Genomic DNA, 16,469 nt, shown 5'->3' on the forward strand with positions numbered 1-16,469 from the left:
GATTGGAATGTAGAAGGAAGAGGGTTGAAAGAGCACCAAAGAGTTGCTACCTTGTTTTGGGAGTGGGAGCAGGAGGCCAGAGGGACAGGGTGGCAAAGAAAAAGAAAGGGGACGGCAGAAATATGGGAAATGGAGAGAGAGGAGCGGGGAGTAAAGAGGGAAAGGGTGACAGAAAGCATGAGAGAGAGAGAAAAGGGATGGAAGAAAGAGCAAGAGAAATGAAAGGGGCAGCAAGGGGAGAGAGAAAATGGGGTGGCAGAAATAAGGAGAGTGGAGAAGGGGGTAGCAGAGAATGAGTGTGGGAGAGAGCAATGGTTCCACCTGCATTGGATCCAGCCCCCAATTGACTTTCCATGTGAGTCAACAGCCCTTCATAGGGAAAAACAATTCCCCATGAAAGAAAGGAAGAAAGGAAGAAAGGAAGAAAGGAAGGAAGGAAGGAAGGAAGGAAGAAAGAAAGAAAGAAAGAAAGAAAGAAAGAAAGAAAGAAAGAAAAGCTACACCCCCCAGCTCAGCCGTGTGTGTGTGTGTAGAAAAAGAGAGAGACAGAGAGTTGTTCACCATGGTTTAGGAAATCCTGTGCATACTTATCTATGAGCAATTTAGAGGACATCGCTTCCAAGTTAACCTGCACAGGATCAGGCAGTAATAAAGTGTTATTAATAAATAATAAATATCACTTCACTTTTTAATAATAATAATAAATCTTGATGTGCCTCTTTCAGGTCATTCACACATGTAAATGTACCCACATGCCTATGGAGGGGTAATAGCCAGTCATCAAATCATATCTTTGGCTGATATCATCTGCTTCAAGGCGCCTTCTTTAGGTGACCTCCAATAGTACTGTGCGTGACAAAAATTATGTATGCGGCTTTGGACAAAACTGCTAGTGGGGTGTCAGTATTAATAGACATGGATAACTAGTAAAAGCCACATGGGAAGGGGAAAAGCCAAATGAAAGATGTATGTCCATTTTAATTTATCATCATGCGTTAACTTGCTTATATGCAATCTGGGACCAAGATCATTTATTTTAACCTAAGGACAGAAGTAAGAGGTTAGCAAATGTGAATTTCTATACATTTGGAGGGGAGAGGCACTTCTTTTCTTTCTTTCTTTTAAAACTGTTTTAAAATTTGTGTATAGTTTCCTTGTCAAACGATATGAGGTTCTGTCTTGTGGTGTTACTCAGCCGTGATCTTACAATGTGTTCTCTGCCTCCTGTCAGACATATGATACTTTGTCCCGTAATAGACCAAAGTATCTCACAACCAGCTGAGCTCAGGGTCATTCCCAGGTCAGACTGGTTAAAGATGGCTGTCAACTCATTGCCAGAGTCACAAATGCACTTTAAATCAGTTAGTTGTGGTTAAGAAGGTGAAATACCTGGGGGTAAACTTGACGCCTAAAAACTTGAACTTGTTTAAAGACAACTACGAGAAATGTTGGTCAGAAGTTAAGAAAGATTTGGAAACATGGTCGAGACTGAAGCTTTCCTTGCTGGGCCGAATTGCTGCTGTTAAGATGAATGTTTTGCCAAAAATGTTGTTTTTATTTCAAACCTTGCAGGTCGTGGACAGAATGGAATGTTTTGGAAAGTGGCAGAGGGACATTTCAAAATTTGTCTGGCAGGGCAAAAAGCCCCGAATAAAGTTTAAAATACTAACTGATGCAAAAGAAAGAGGGGGGTTTGCCCTGCCAGACTTAAGGTTATACTATGAGGCGGCAGCCTTCTGCTGGTTGAAAGATTGGATTTTATTAGAGAATACAGATGTCCTAGACCTGGAAGGTTTTAATAACTCGCTAGGATGGCATGCTTATCTGTGGTACGGCAAGGCAAAAACGCATGGAATGTTCAAAAACCATATTGTCAGGAAAGCAATTTTCATGGTCTGGTTGAAATACAAAGACTTACTTGAAAGTAAGACTCCGAGGTGGTTATCACCAGTGGAGGCTAAGGCGTGGAAAAAACCCAATATGGAGACCGGCTGGCCGAAATATTGGGAACTAATAGAAAAAGTTGGTGACAATTGGAGGATGCGGAGCTTTGAAAATTTAAAAGATAAGGTGCAAGATTGGTTTCACTATGCCCAAATTAACGAGGTTGTTAAGTTGGATAAAAAAATAGGATTCCAGGTGGATAAATCAAAACTTGAGACAGAGTTGTTAGAACCAAAAACCAAGGTTTTATCGAGAATGTATAACTTGCTGCTTAAGTGGAATACACAGGATGAGACAGTTAAATCAGCCATGATAAAGTGGGCTCAAGACATTGGTCACAATATTATGGCTGAAGACTGGGAAAGGTTATGGACCACCGGTATGAAATTCACGGCATGTAATGCCTTGAAAGAAAACATTATGAAAATGGTATACAGGTGGTACATGACCCCAGTCAAGCTTGCAAAGATATACCATTTGTCTGATAACAAGTGTTGGAAGTGCAAGGAAGCTGAAGGAACATTCTTTCACCTTTGGTGGACCTGCCCAAGAGTGAAGGCCTTCTGGGAAATGATCTACAACGAGTTAAAAAAGGTGTTCAAGTACACCTTTCCTAAAAAACCGGAGGCCTTCCTCTTGGGTATGGTCGGCCAAAAGGTCTTAAAGAAGGATAGAACGTTTTTTATGTATGCTACCACTGCAGCAAGAATTTTGATCGCTAAACATTGGAAGACTCAAGATTTACCCACGCTGGAAGAGTGGCAAACGCAACTGATTGACTACATGGAGTTGGCCGAAATGACTGCCAGAATCCGAGACCTGGGAGAAGAAGCAATGGAGGAGGAGTGGAAAAAATTTAAGAACTATTTGCAAAAATTTTATAAGTTATATGAACTATAAACTGACCATAAATTGGAAATGCTAGCCCCAGCAATGAGAGCGTAATATTTATGAAATTGGATAACAATATTGAAGGGATCAAAGTTTAAATGTTAAAAAGGATAATACATCTTGTTTTTAGAATAAATGGACAATAAGGGATTTAAACTTAAATTGCTATCAAAAGTACCAAAGAAACACATGAAACAAGGTTACAATTTGCTGATAAATTTATTGTTGGGAATGCTTTGTGCGGGAGACGTGGGGAAGCTCGATGGAATGTTGAAACAAGTTGTTGAAGGGTTATGATTCTTTTTACTTTTTTTTCACATCTTTTGATTCTCTTTTTCTCTTTTTTTTCTCGCTGTTTTTTGTATGTATCTGGAAAAAATGTAATAAAAACTATTATAAAAAAAAAAAAATAAATCACCTTTATCTCACTTAAAACATTGATGCTTTCCAGCGATGACTATAGCCATAATCATAACATCAAGATGCAATTTAGGAGAACGTTTTGTGGAACTACTGAAAACCTATCCCCGTGTATGTTTATGCAAGGTCCAGCATAGTTAATGTTAGGGTAAAACCATGATATTATAAGTCTCTATATCATTAATAAAACAGCTAAAGTATTTGCAATATGCCTCACCACCACCAAAAAACCCATTATGGTTTCCAGCTACATTACAAATGGTAGAGATGATCTTAAGAGAGAACAATGAGTGAAATCCATCTTTTTAAAAGTAGAACACTAATTATTATTCTGACAAACGTATGCAATGGAAAGAGTAATGACAACAAAAGACATTATAATCACGGGTCCATGTCACCTGGTGTTTTTATTGTGATAGATAGTCTCTTTAGATCCTTGTGCCTATCGAACTTATCCATGTTTTTCACCAGTCTCAGTGGTATACCAGAAAGACAAGCCTTAATTATAAATTTGCACATGCTTTATTAGTGTGAAGACATTTCTCTGGCCTGTCATTCCTGTTAGCTACATTTATGTTGACATGCACCAATCACACACACACACATATATAGCCCAGAGTCTTTAAAACAATCACATTACAAATATATAAGAAGCTTGCAAACAAAGAATTGGCTGGTTAGTGCAAATGGACATGTGAAATTCAGGCTCCCCCATCTGTCCCTGCACTGCTCATCACATACACAACACATACCCCCCTTGCTATTTTACTATAAGAAGCTATTTTTGTTCCATTATTATTAGAAGAAGCCCTATGTAACTGGCAGAATTTCTTTGTCAGACCTACTTCAGTCTTTCCCAAGCTGGTGCACTCCTTGTATTGGAAAAAATCTGTGTCCACTGCTTTGCAATACATCTTTGGGAGTAAACCCTACACAAATCCAAAATGGAGTCCCTAAGATGGTTGGATGGCGCCTCGTATGCCTCCTTCTGGCAACTCCTGTAGCCCCGCTGGTGCCAGCTCTGCTTTCCTTTGGACCACATCAGCGAGGCCGAGAGAGGGGTCTTCCCAACTGGGCAGCCCAGGACCTCCATACACACTGGCCAGGCTTTAGCCCTGGGGAGGTCACTGCAGTGCTGCTAACACAGCAAAATGGCACGTGAGGCAGCAGTTACAAGTTACTGGTCTCTGCAGCCACAGCAGTTTGACTTCACCCCTAGAGGTGTACTCCATTGTCTCCCAAGACAGATGGATGCTAACAACAGTTCCCATCACCTATGACCATTGGCCAAGCTTGCTGGCACTTAATAAGAGTTGGATTTCAACCATGTCTGGCAGGCACCCAGTTGGGGGTGGACCTCTCTAGACTGTAAACTAGCAGCCGTGTGCCCCCTTAGCTACCTTGCCCATAGCACTCCCAAACGTCACTTACCTTGCCCATTTTCTTCTTACCAATGGTGCACAATCCTGGTCTCAGGTTTGTTGGCTTGTTTTTTAAGTCAGAGTGACATAGTGGTTAGAATGCCAGACTAGGACCAAGGAGACCTGGGTTCAAGTCCCCACTCAGCCCATGAAGCTGACTGAGTGACCTTGGGCCAGCCACTCTTTTGTAGTCTAGCCCTAGCTCACGGGTTTATTGTGAAGATAAAGGGGAGAGAAACCCATATAAAGCCACCCTCAGTTCTTTAAAGGACAATTGGGATAAACATGTAATTAACAATGCCCTTATTTTACTTCTAATTTTGCTTCATTCCTAATTTCTCTGGGGCTTCTCATTTTCTACATTTCCATCACCCCAGGGTCCTCTCTTTAGGCCAGTGCCTAATGCGGTCATCAGCCATGCCTCCCCCTGACTTCCCTACTTATCTCTTAATTAGGTTGTGTTTTATACTCAGAAGTTCAACTAATGGTGTTCCACCCCAAGGGCACTCAGTTCCAGCCCTCCTGCTTCTCACTTCTTTTCAGAGACTTACTCTCATGATGGTGGACAGCAGCAGAGACGACTGGCGTGGAGAGCTTGTAGCAGACATCTCACCTTGAAGGCATGAGTACTCATGTGAGACTTCCATTGCTGCCAAGGAGGCAGGGAATAGTGGTGACTGGCTCGGTCCATTATACTGAGAGACACAGGGAACTCAGCTTCTAAGTTTCTCTGAGAGCAATGGATGCCCACATAAATCTTTTAATTTCTGTTGGTGCCATAGGCCACCCCATGCTTCTGGACCCCTTTCTCTATAAGTTTTGAGAGAAATAAGATAAATAGAAAATGGGGGCAGTTCAGAAAAGAGGAAGGTTCACAGCCATTAGCTCATAAAATAAAGTACGGCGAATTAGATGTTGCAAAGAAACAAAAACAAACCTGATCTGATACAGAAAAAATACAAAACAAATGTTATGAATATCAAATAAAGCCATATTTCATTGGAACTTGCCAGCAACTTGGAAGGCTTTAAAAGAGGATAAGACAGATTCATGGAGGAGAGGTCTATCGATAGCTACTAGCTTTCACAATTGGAGGCAGCAAGGCTTCTGAATACCAGTTGCTGGAAAACACAGGAGAAGAAAGTGCTGTTGTGCTCAAATCCTGCTTATAGGTTTCCCACAGGCATCTGGTTGGCCACTGTGACAACAGGATGCTGAACTAGATTGGCCATTGGCCTGATCCAGCAGGCTCTTGTTATGTTCTTAGAATATGAACAATTATAAAACCTCAAAACTTTCCATTCATCATCCATCCACATCCACCTCTGTCTATTTTTATTTATCTATCACTAATAGATGTAAGGGACGCGGGTGGTGCTGTGGGTTAAACCACAGAGCCTGGGGCTTGCCGATCAGAAGGTTGGCAGTTCGAATCCCCGTGATGGGGTGAGCTCCCGTTGCTCTTTCCCAGCTTCTGCCAACCTAGCAGTTCTAAAGAACGTCAAAAGTGCAAGTAGATAAATAAGTACCGCTCCAGCGGGAAGGTAAACGGCGTTTCCGTGCACTGCTCTGGTTCGCCAGAAGCAGCTTAGTCATGCTGGCCACATGACCCGGAAGCTGTATGCCAGCTCCCTCGGCCAGTAAAGCGAGATGAGCGCTGCAACCCCAGAGTCGTCCGCGACTGGACCTAATGGTCAGGGGTCCCTTTACCTTTAATAGATGGTTATCGCATAACCTCCATAAGGTATTTCCACTGCTTCTGGCTTTTCAGCCCAAAATTGCATTGTGACTTTAGGCTGAAAGAGCAGAAGCCATTTAGAAATACAGTAGGGAGCCAAAAACCCCAGAGTGTCACACAGTATCAGCATTCCATACCAGTGGATATGTTAATGTTTACAGAATGCATCACCATGTGTCCTAAGGCACATGTTATGCTACTGCACAGGTTCTCTGCTTGGATATTAGCATAGAGAATTGCTGCTATGTCCCAAAAGCATTGTTTATAGACAAACGATCTGGGGGAAAACCAAGGGTCACACAGAGGTTTACCAATCTTCATACAGGCCAATGAATTCCCTTCAGGGAGCCTCTCTAGCTAGTCTGACACTAGAAACACAGCGGCTTGTTGACTGAGAAAGTTAGCTCTTCTCAATTTCATGAAGTCTAAACAACAAACTCAGTTTTGCATCTCAAACAAGGGATGCTTTTGAAGGAAACCACCAAGTATTCAGAAACACATCAAAGAATCAAATGCAATCACATTCAATTTCCAGGTTCTGATAGTGAAATAAGCAATTCAAGGAGCAAAAGAGGGGGGGGGGAGCTGAGAGTTCCTTCAGTTTTACCCCACAGGCTTCTGAGTCCATCTCTCAGATCCCTCTGCAGAAGCCTGTCAGCTCTCATTCCAACTCCAGCGTTTCTATATCTGTGTCTTGACCTCTGCCAGCACAAGCGTGTCTCCAGGGTTTGTGCCCCAAACAGAAATCAAACCCTGTAATCTGTTTACATGCCTAGGAAGTGTTTCTTTCTCAAACTGAAATCCCCAAAGATTCAGAACCTCGAGTCTCCTTGGAGACGTATCAAGGTGTCATGCCCTGTGCCGGGGTGGGTGGGGGTGAGGTAAAAAACAGTAGACCCATGTCCAGATCTATTAATTGCTTATTAGCTGGCTTTCCCTGAGGTACACATATATTTACACAAAATAGACTTCCAAGTCACAGCTGGTTGCAGCTAGTTACAAAGCGAAGCTGGTATATGTCGACTTTCTAGACAACAGCTCCTAATCCCTTGTTAAGAGTTCGCTGAAGGCCGAGATGTCACTAAGTGCAATTCCAAGCTTTTGAAGTCATTCTGCCATTGGCTAGAGAGGGCTGCATCATGAACCTTTTTAGTAGTAAGAAGAACCAGGTTGTGGTGATGTGCAATAGCTCTGCGTATTCTTGAAAGAGATTAGACACCATTTGGCTTTTTCCACAGCTGTGATCCTGAGGACGCTTGCTTAAAAATACAGTGGTACCTCGGGTTAAGAACTTAATTTGTTCTGGAGGTCCGTTCTTAACCTGAAACTGTTCTTAACCTGAGGTACCACTTTAGCTAATGGGGCCTCCCGCTGCCACTGCACTGCTGCCATGCAATTTCTGTTCTCATCCTGAAGCAAAGTTCTTAGCCTGAGGTACTATTTCTGAGTTAGCGGACTCTGTAACCTGAAGCGTCTGTAACCTGAAGCGTCTGTAACCCGAAGTGCCAGTGTGCATTCAAGCATATTTTGGACCAAGAAGTCCATATTTTGGGCCAAGAAATGTGCACCAAGAAATGACAGCACTGCAGCATGAAGTTTGTTACTTGGGCATTCCAACTGAAATATTAAAATTACTCACCAGCCCCTCTGCCCTGGGACCTGGAATTCATGGGTTTAAGAAGCAGGGCCCCTAACCCTGCCTAGCTCCATCCTTCTCCTTTGCCCATAGCTGTGCCTTGCAACTACTACCATCTCTGCACACTCCTCACTAATCATGTGCTTGGGTGCCCAAAGGGCTGGTGCTGTTCTCTTGACCCTCTCTTATCTCCCACCCTGCCTATTACATAGATGGCCTGTTTTTGCAAGACATCCTTCCTTTCTTTACCTAATGCATGTATGCTAAGGTTGCATTCAGAAGGGAAAGTCCTGCCCCTTGGCTGCAGCACAGACTACAATTCTCCTGCCTAAGGCCAAACCTGAGTCACCATCAGTATGTGCTGTTTGCTAACCTTTGTGACATGATTCAGCTTGTACAACAAAGAATATTTTTATAGCCTTATCGAGCATGCACCCTTCTTTAAATTTGACAGACCTGTTCACAGCCTTAAATGTATGAAATAGATTAACATTAAATACATGGGGATTTATGCACTCATGTTCTTAAGACTATGCAGTAAAAAAAAATCCTCAATTAATTTATAAGTACATATTTTTGGACATTCCCCTGTCTCATATTTAGTATTTTTTTATTTATTAGATTAGATTTAGTATGCATTTGCATTGCATATTCTATATGCAGTACCTATACAGAGCTCTGAATGTGTATATATTAAGGCTGTGTTTTATTTCATTCATAGGAAGTTGTGCCTATGGCAGTTATTTATATCTAAGAATATTCTTTTTTTCTTATTTTTTTCTTTTTCTTTGCAGAATGCGGGTGGCACTGTGGTCTAAACCACAGAGCCTAGGGCTTGCCAATCAGAAGGTCGGTGGTTCAAATCCCTGCAACGGGGTGAGCTCCCATTGTTCGGTCCCTGCTCCTGCCTACCTAGCAGTTCGAAAGCACGTCAAGTGCAAGTAGATAAATAGGTACCGCTCTGGCGGGAAGGTAAACAGCATTTTACGCTGCTCTGGTTCGCCAGAAGCGGCTTAGTCATGCTGGCCACATGACCCAGAAGCTGTCCGCCAGCTCCCTCAGCCAATAAAGCGAGATGAGCGCCGCAACCCCAGAGTCGATCATGACTGGACCTAATGGCCAGGGATACCTTTACCTTTAGGAATATTCTTCACACCTGAAAATCTTCGTTCAGTTATACCAGGTGTGTGCACTAGAATTCTATCTAGATGCAGCTTTTGCTATCGCCTCCAGCAATACAGGTCAAGACTGGACAACCCTCTGTTTTAAAGCATTTGGTCCATTTATATAACCATGTAGCAATGAAATTCAGTTGTGAATATCTCTCCCTTTCAGTTTAACTGTCTCCTTCCTGAACCCACAACTTAAGCAACCAGCAGTGGAGGGCAATGAGGGCATCAGGCTTATCAAGTTGAGCTCCTTTTCTGTTTTATTTTATAGGTTTGACCTTTCTATCAGGAAATATTATAGATGAACTTGCTCCAGCTCTCCACTTGGCTAGCAAGCAGCTAAAGAAGACCCTAGTCTCCTGTGTTTTCTCTGCTCTTAAGTTCATGTCACCATCGCTAGAAGACAGCCAAAGATGTGGGAAGATGAACAGTGTGAGGAGAGATGCATCTTCCTTTGGTCTCAGCTTGATGGGAAATGATGAAAAACATCTGGGGCTATGAAAATGTCCAGTCCAAGTCTCTGTTTACTGAACTCTTTGCAAATGCCAGCATCTGTCACCAAGGAACCTCTGAAGGGGTTACCCTATCGCAAAATCCTGATGGCACGTCCAATACCTTTTCCCTAGAGTACATACGCTGTTGTCTGAGGCAGTGGTGAAAGAAGCAAAGGAAAGCAGATCCAGTTTGGGCAATCAGCTTATTAGCAGAATAAAGAAATCAGAGCATGAGTAATCAAGCAAGATGCTCCATTCATCTACCAAGATTTTAAAGAAGAAGAAGAAAGTATTTTCTGCAAGCATAGGGACGATATTGGATTTGTGCATCAAGCATATAGCATGCATTCCCGCCTACCGTTTCAAACAGCAATAACTTGCTTAATTCTCATTCGAGTTCATTGCTTTAAGTTCTGTGCAGATTGACTCTTCAATATAGGCTAAATCATTATTCTGTGAATCGCCCTGAGATCCTATGATGAAGGGTGATATATAAATCAAATCAATCAATACAATGATCCCCTGTGTGTCATGAAGTGTAGTGGCTATTTCAGATTCTATTGTAATGCCTAAAAGAGTATAGGTGTTGTCTGTGCCTTTTGACAAGGGAAATCTACTACTTCTCTCTGCCCAGGAGAACAGAAACACTCAGGAACCCTTTGCTCTGTTCCAAAGTAATCCATGACAGGGACACATCCATAATTCCAAACCTGGCACTAAGTACAAAGCATGCATAAGTGAATGCACCACCCACCAGTGGATCCAGCAGCAAGATGGCTGTGTTATTTTTTTAAAAAAAACTCATTTAAATTTCCTTACCTTCCCCATTCTTGTCCATGCAAGAAATTCAACCCTTTGGGTCAATTACTCACTCTCAGCCCAAATTACCTTGCAGGGTTATTGTGAAGATAGAATGTGGAGAAGGATAACTATGTATGCCACCTTGAGCTCCTTAGGGAAAAGATGGGATATAGATGCAATAAATAAATGCCTTCTGTAGTCAATTTGTCTGTGGAAATCACAGAATTGCAAAGTTCGAAGGGACTCCAAGGGCCACCTGGTCCAACACCCACAATGCAGCTTCCCCAACAGATGACCACCAACATCTGTTTAAAAGCCTCCAGTGAAGAGGAGTCCACCAACTTCTTCTCTTTATTTGGTCAGTGGCACTTCCAGTTCAAATGTTTGGCAAGTGCAACCTGTATTCTCAATTTATTTTTAAGAGCTGTAGGTCTGAGTTATTGCATTTCCTAGACTGAAGCTAAAGTCCTATACTTGCTTACCTAGGAGTAACTTTCACTGAACACAATGGGACCTACTTCTGAGTAGGCATGTATAGGAACATATCCAAAGTGGTTTTGCTTTTTTTTAAAAAAAATTCATTGAGGTTTTGCAAAGAAATGGATTTAAGCTGGGGTACTTTGGTCTAACTGGTTTGCAAAAGACAACCTCTCTTTGTCTTCTGTTGAAATGGAAGAGAATGGATACCTGTTGAGATGACCTTTTCAATTTATTTCTTCTCCACCATTTGAAAAACCAGTGATAACCAGCATGGTCAAGTTGATATAAACCTGTACTTGAATCTGGGCACTTCGGTAGGTACATTATGTGGCCTTAAGTTGCCTCCCTCACTTCTGCACCTGTAAAATGGGAATAAAATACCAATTTGGCTTAACAAGGTTGTTGACATACCCAACACTTTAAATTATGAGTACCCCTGGGAAGAATTCTAAATCATCATATCTATGTATTTGGGTGAGTGGGATATAGCAAAATGATATGCAAATAAGACAGGCACAGCTATTAGAATCCAAAAGAGTTCTGTCACTGGATCCGACATAGATTGTAAAACTGAAGTGCAGATAGAAAAATCAAATAGGAATTGAGTGCTTTTGATTTATGGATTAAAAAATGGATCAGCCGAGGCAATTTTATTGGAGACTGCTACATTTTGGGCCGTTTTCTCCACGGTTCTTTTTTTAAAAAATTTTAAAAAATCCTTTGCAGAATCAAAGCAGCTATTCTGTCTGCAGCGCTGTTGGTGTGGCATCTCTCGTCAAAGTCTGCCTGACAGTCCCCCTCTCCTGAATCATTAGGCGCAGGCCACACATTTCGGCTTGTGATCTCCCTATGAGTACATTTGCGTTCGACTTCAAGAGGATGTGGAATGGATATTTAACCAAAGAAGCAACTGTATTAAATCCAAGACGGGTTTTCTACAGGGTTGGTACCTCTGCACAGGTGGCTGGGAACCCATGCGTTCTAGGGCACCTTGTGAATATGACGCACGTGTCAGTTGCACAGGGTTATACACTCGTTGGGGATCTGTGATTGACAGAGAATGTTCTGCGCACCCCTTTCAACGAGTGCGTTTCCCATACCCTCGAGCAGCTTATAAAGCCTGAACTGCTCTTATTAAACATAAGGAACCACAAGCAGCTACAGCACCTGAGTAGAACTCTGTTAAAAACTGCTTTTCTTAACTCAGAAACATAAGAAGAAAGCGATTGGGGAAGGGGGGAACCTATCGGAGTTCACGCGGTGTCTTTTTTTAAACTATGTTCCCTTCCGGTAATATTTTGTTAATTCGGCGCGCTTTACTTTTTTTAATTTTCATGTACCGCAATGGTGACTCAATGCAAACACATCCTTTCCGCGTGTTCACTGCTAAGCCCGAAAACTGTCAAACTTTGAACTTCGAAGATATTTTTCTTTCTCTCGTTTGCGCGCAAGTTCCAAATATTAAATTGCGCGCGTCTCGCATCCATAACGACGCCTTTGTCTGTAAATGGTCTGCAAAATGAATTTACATTTTTTTGCGATCCTATGTAAAGGAAGGGGCTGCAAAATTTCGTTTCACTTGTAGCCTTGGAGGATTAATACCGAAGTAAGCCACTTGCAATTATTGTCTGTAATTCGACCCATTGGTGGGGAAGCTCTTTAAAGGAGGTCTCTACCTATGTCGGTGGTGGTCGTGTGTGCTTGCACCCATCTCTCTCAAGACCGGCCTTCTTGACGTTACTTTCTTGTCTTCCTTTCTTGCAGTTTTGCTTCAAGAAACGGAGTTGCGCCTGTTTAAAATTAGAGTCTCTGCAGATTGGTAAAGCGATCCCGTGGTTAATGGATGGCGCAGAAGTTTAGCAGAAGACTCTCCCCATTCTGATCTCTCAGAGGGTTCCCCGGCCCAACTACCGCAAATCCGCTTGCTTTTAAACCCACCAGTGACAAACGCGCATTGTTGAGTCCGATCAGTTGGCCTGTTGTGGGGGGCCATTCGGATTCAAACCGATTTCGTTCCATTTAATTGTCTGACGCAAAATCGGGCGGGCTGCAACGCGGCTTTGATCTGGAAATGCCCAGTTGTTCGCATTTGGATTTCCCGCAAGATAGCGATATAGATTATATCCACTAGCTTTCCCAGGTTTCTCACCCCGGGGGTTGCTTAGCCTCCCTCTCCCCCATCCCGCCCCGCCCCGCCCTGCACTTTTCTGTGTTTTATATTGATTTAATCTCTTCTGGAGCATTTCCAGGGGAATCGTGTTCGGACCTGGTTCTCTGCAATTGCCAACGCCTTCGAGAGCAAATGTTCCTTTCTGATTCTCCCTTGACAGATTGTGCGAGCGGATTTCCATCCCAATCCTAATCACACCTCCGAGAAGCAAAAGGAAGCATCCGGAAAGAGCAGAGAAACGGGGAAGGGGCAAATGCAAGTCTCTTCCCCTCCCCTCTCCTGCCTTGGATTCCCTCGAACTCGAGTGGGCAAACCGGGTGACTGGGATGAGCTTCAAAAGCCAGGCGCGGCCCCGCTGGGTTGAAACACCTTCCTCCTGCAGACATCTCAGCCTCGATCGGGTTTGGCCGAGATTGTCCCTCTGAATTCCTGAGCTTGAGACAAAGAGTGGGGGGCACCCAGGAGAGTTTATGATGCACAAGCCATTTAAAAAAGAAAGGAATTTCAACTGTGAAAGACAGCCGAGGAACATGCCTAGAGGCCACAGGAATGGTGGAGGGATAGATAGGGAGTCTTGAGGGTTTTTTTACGATTGACCCCACCAACACATCTCTGTATTAATCGGCTGCATATTTTTAAAAGTATTTTTAGTATGCCCAATTATTTTATTTTTAACCCATCTTCTGCCTTTCCTCGTAGGTGAGTTTTTATCAGCATCCACCTCTCTTCTCTTCTTTTTAAATGTGGTTACTAAAAAAAGAAAAACATATGACCCCTAAAACGCCCCCCTGAAACTAAACTCAGCGTAATATATTCGGTTACCAGCGAGAATCTGAAAGCAGGGGGTCCTGAAAACGCTTGCTTTGGATTAGTTCCGCAGATCTAATATGTGCGGTATGCCAGAAAGAGGGATACCCGGATCAGCGCTTTGGAAATGCAGCTGAATTTTCTTCCCCCAGGAACAGTGCTTAGAGGCGCACGCTTAAGAATCGGTCCCTCTGTATGCCTCTGCCTAGCGAAACGGCGCAGCATCTTTCAACGTTATCCCTGCGTTAGGACAAAACAATTAAAGATGCTCAGCATCTCAAAGGGAAAATGGGAAGCCGCCGAGTTTATGGGTGATAGTTCCTGCTAGCCAATATGCTAATGAAAATTAGATTCTGCCTCGAACGTGATCTGCCCGGAGAAAAAGGCTAATAAATTCCCATTCCGGATGCATTTATGCAGAGATTAGGTGAACTTTGACCTCTGGAGGGTTGTTGCAATTAGACACAACGTGCAGCACCTTCAAATGTTCGGGTTTTGCGTAGTCCCGCGGTCCCTTCCCGCTTGCTTTCATTAAAATACGGGCCGGGAGGAGCGTGCAAACACGTTAAAGAACTCGCATTTGTTCACACGAGCAAGGGCGCGCCCGCGCGCACACACAATTTGAATTGTGCGCGCCCTTCGGAGCGTCTCCGGGGGATTGTTAAGAGGTTGGCTGCATTATTATAACGCAAGTTCTGTGCTTTCTCGATTTGGAAGCCCGCTGCCTTGATCTCAGGTAGGGCTTGCTTCAAGGAACATCTGAATCGCCTCAAATGGCCGCCTCTTTCAAGTGCTTCTTTCCTTGAATAATGCCGCCAAAACTGTCTTCAACCCAGTTAAGTCGAAGCAATGGGATCTACTGCTTGGCTGAAGACGGGGGTGGGGGTGGGGGAGGGGTTCCTTTAAATTCTCTGCTTTGTGTAGATACTGCGAAAAAGTTTGATCCAAAAACGCATTTACCGGGAAGCGCATTCTTGCTGAAGTCATCAAGGCTTGCTGCCCAGAAAGCAGATGAAAGGCCCGCGCTTTGCTCTGTATAATTTAAAAGTTGTTGTTGCAAACAATCTCCCTCTTTCACTCGCTTAAAAAAATGTGCACTGATTTTAACAATGGCTAAAGATCATCAAGGCTAGAACAAAGAAGGACTAGAAGGAGACGAGGAGGAAACAAGATTTTAACCCCACAACTGGGGGGGGGGAAATGTTTTTAGTTTTAAGTCAAAGGATCAAGTTTAGCATTAGAATAATAGACAAGAGGCTCCGCTGGGAGATGAGTGCGTGTGTGTGTGTGTGTGTGTGTGTGTGTGTGTAAATAATTGTTGCCTTTAGCAGAGAGCTGAAATAAACCACTGGGACACATTCTAAAGTGACCCACCGCTGAATTCATTTCTGCTTGAACTTTCGGTGAACCTGAGATTAAACAGGGTTGAGCAGCTAAGCAGTTTGTTGCGAGCTGCCTTTTCAACAACCCTTTTCAGACTGAGTAAATATTGATCGCTTTCAATCTGATTGCCCCAGAGGAAAACACCGAGCATCTCAATGTAGCCTCCAAAAGTAAACTTTAAAGGTGAACATCGAAAATAGATATCGGGCTTGAAAAAAGACGCTCAATTCCTTGAGACGTTTGGCTGAGTTGAGGGTAATAAATATATACACAGTCATAAGAGGACCAGGATGCAAATAAGCAGACCAAGGATAGCTGCTGTTGGCATCTCTATCTCTATTTTTTTAAAAATTAATAATAATAATAGGTGACCCCCCCCCTCCTCATCCTTTTGCACAATTTGGGGGAAAGAATGAGAAGATTTATCGCAAATTCTTTTGTAAATAAAGCGAACATGAGGCACTAATCGATTCACAGGTGTGATTAATCGATTTGTAGCAGCGATTGACTAATTCAGCCGCAGAGACAGCAGCGTGGGTTTCGGAGAGCCGTGAAACCGTGAAGCTCGGAGCAAGTTACCCCGAAGCATGCGTGCACAAATCTTCATTCACACACAATGTGCTTGGCTTTTATTTCATCCAAAGGAAGTCCCATAGCCTTTATATCTCCCCTCAAATTAGGCCATGCTTTGGGGTCTCCTTCCAAATACCGTTCATCGATGATGAGAGAGTCCGCCGACCACCACCCCATTCTAAATCCGCTTAGGATCGAGATGTCAGCCATGTTATTTGGCTGACAAGCCTATTGATCAAATGTCATATATACGTATATATCTATAGATATATGAGGAGAGCGGCCTCAGCTCCCAGTGAAGGGCGGTGTTTCTGCCTCAGCATAAATGAAGCGGCTCGGAGGAATGCTTTTTCTTGCTGGTCTTTGTCCAAACCAGAGAAGCTGCAATTTCACACACTCTTAGTGGGGAGCAAGCCCATACTCAGCTGGGGGGGGGGACAGATTTCAGGGTAAACGTGCCCAGGGTCGAACTGGTTATTTTTTTAAGGAAGCACTGCTGCGGCGGGCGTCAGTCAAGAAGCCTGCGTTACGAAAAGTGAGTT

This window comes from Podarcis liolepis (genome assembly GCF_965112155.1).
Source record: "Podarcis liolepis genome assembly, chromosome: 12".
In the NCBI taxonomy this organism is placed as follows: Eukaryota; Metazoa; Chordata; class Lepidosauria; order Squamata; family Lacertidae; genus Podarcis; species Podarcis liolepis.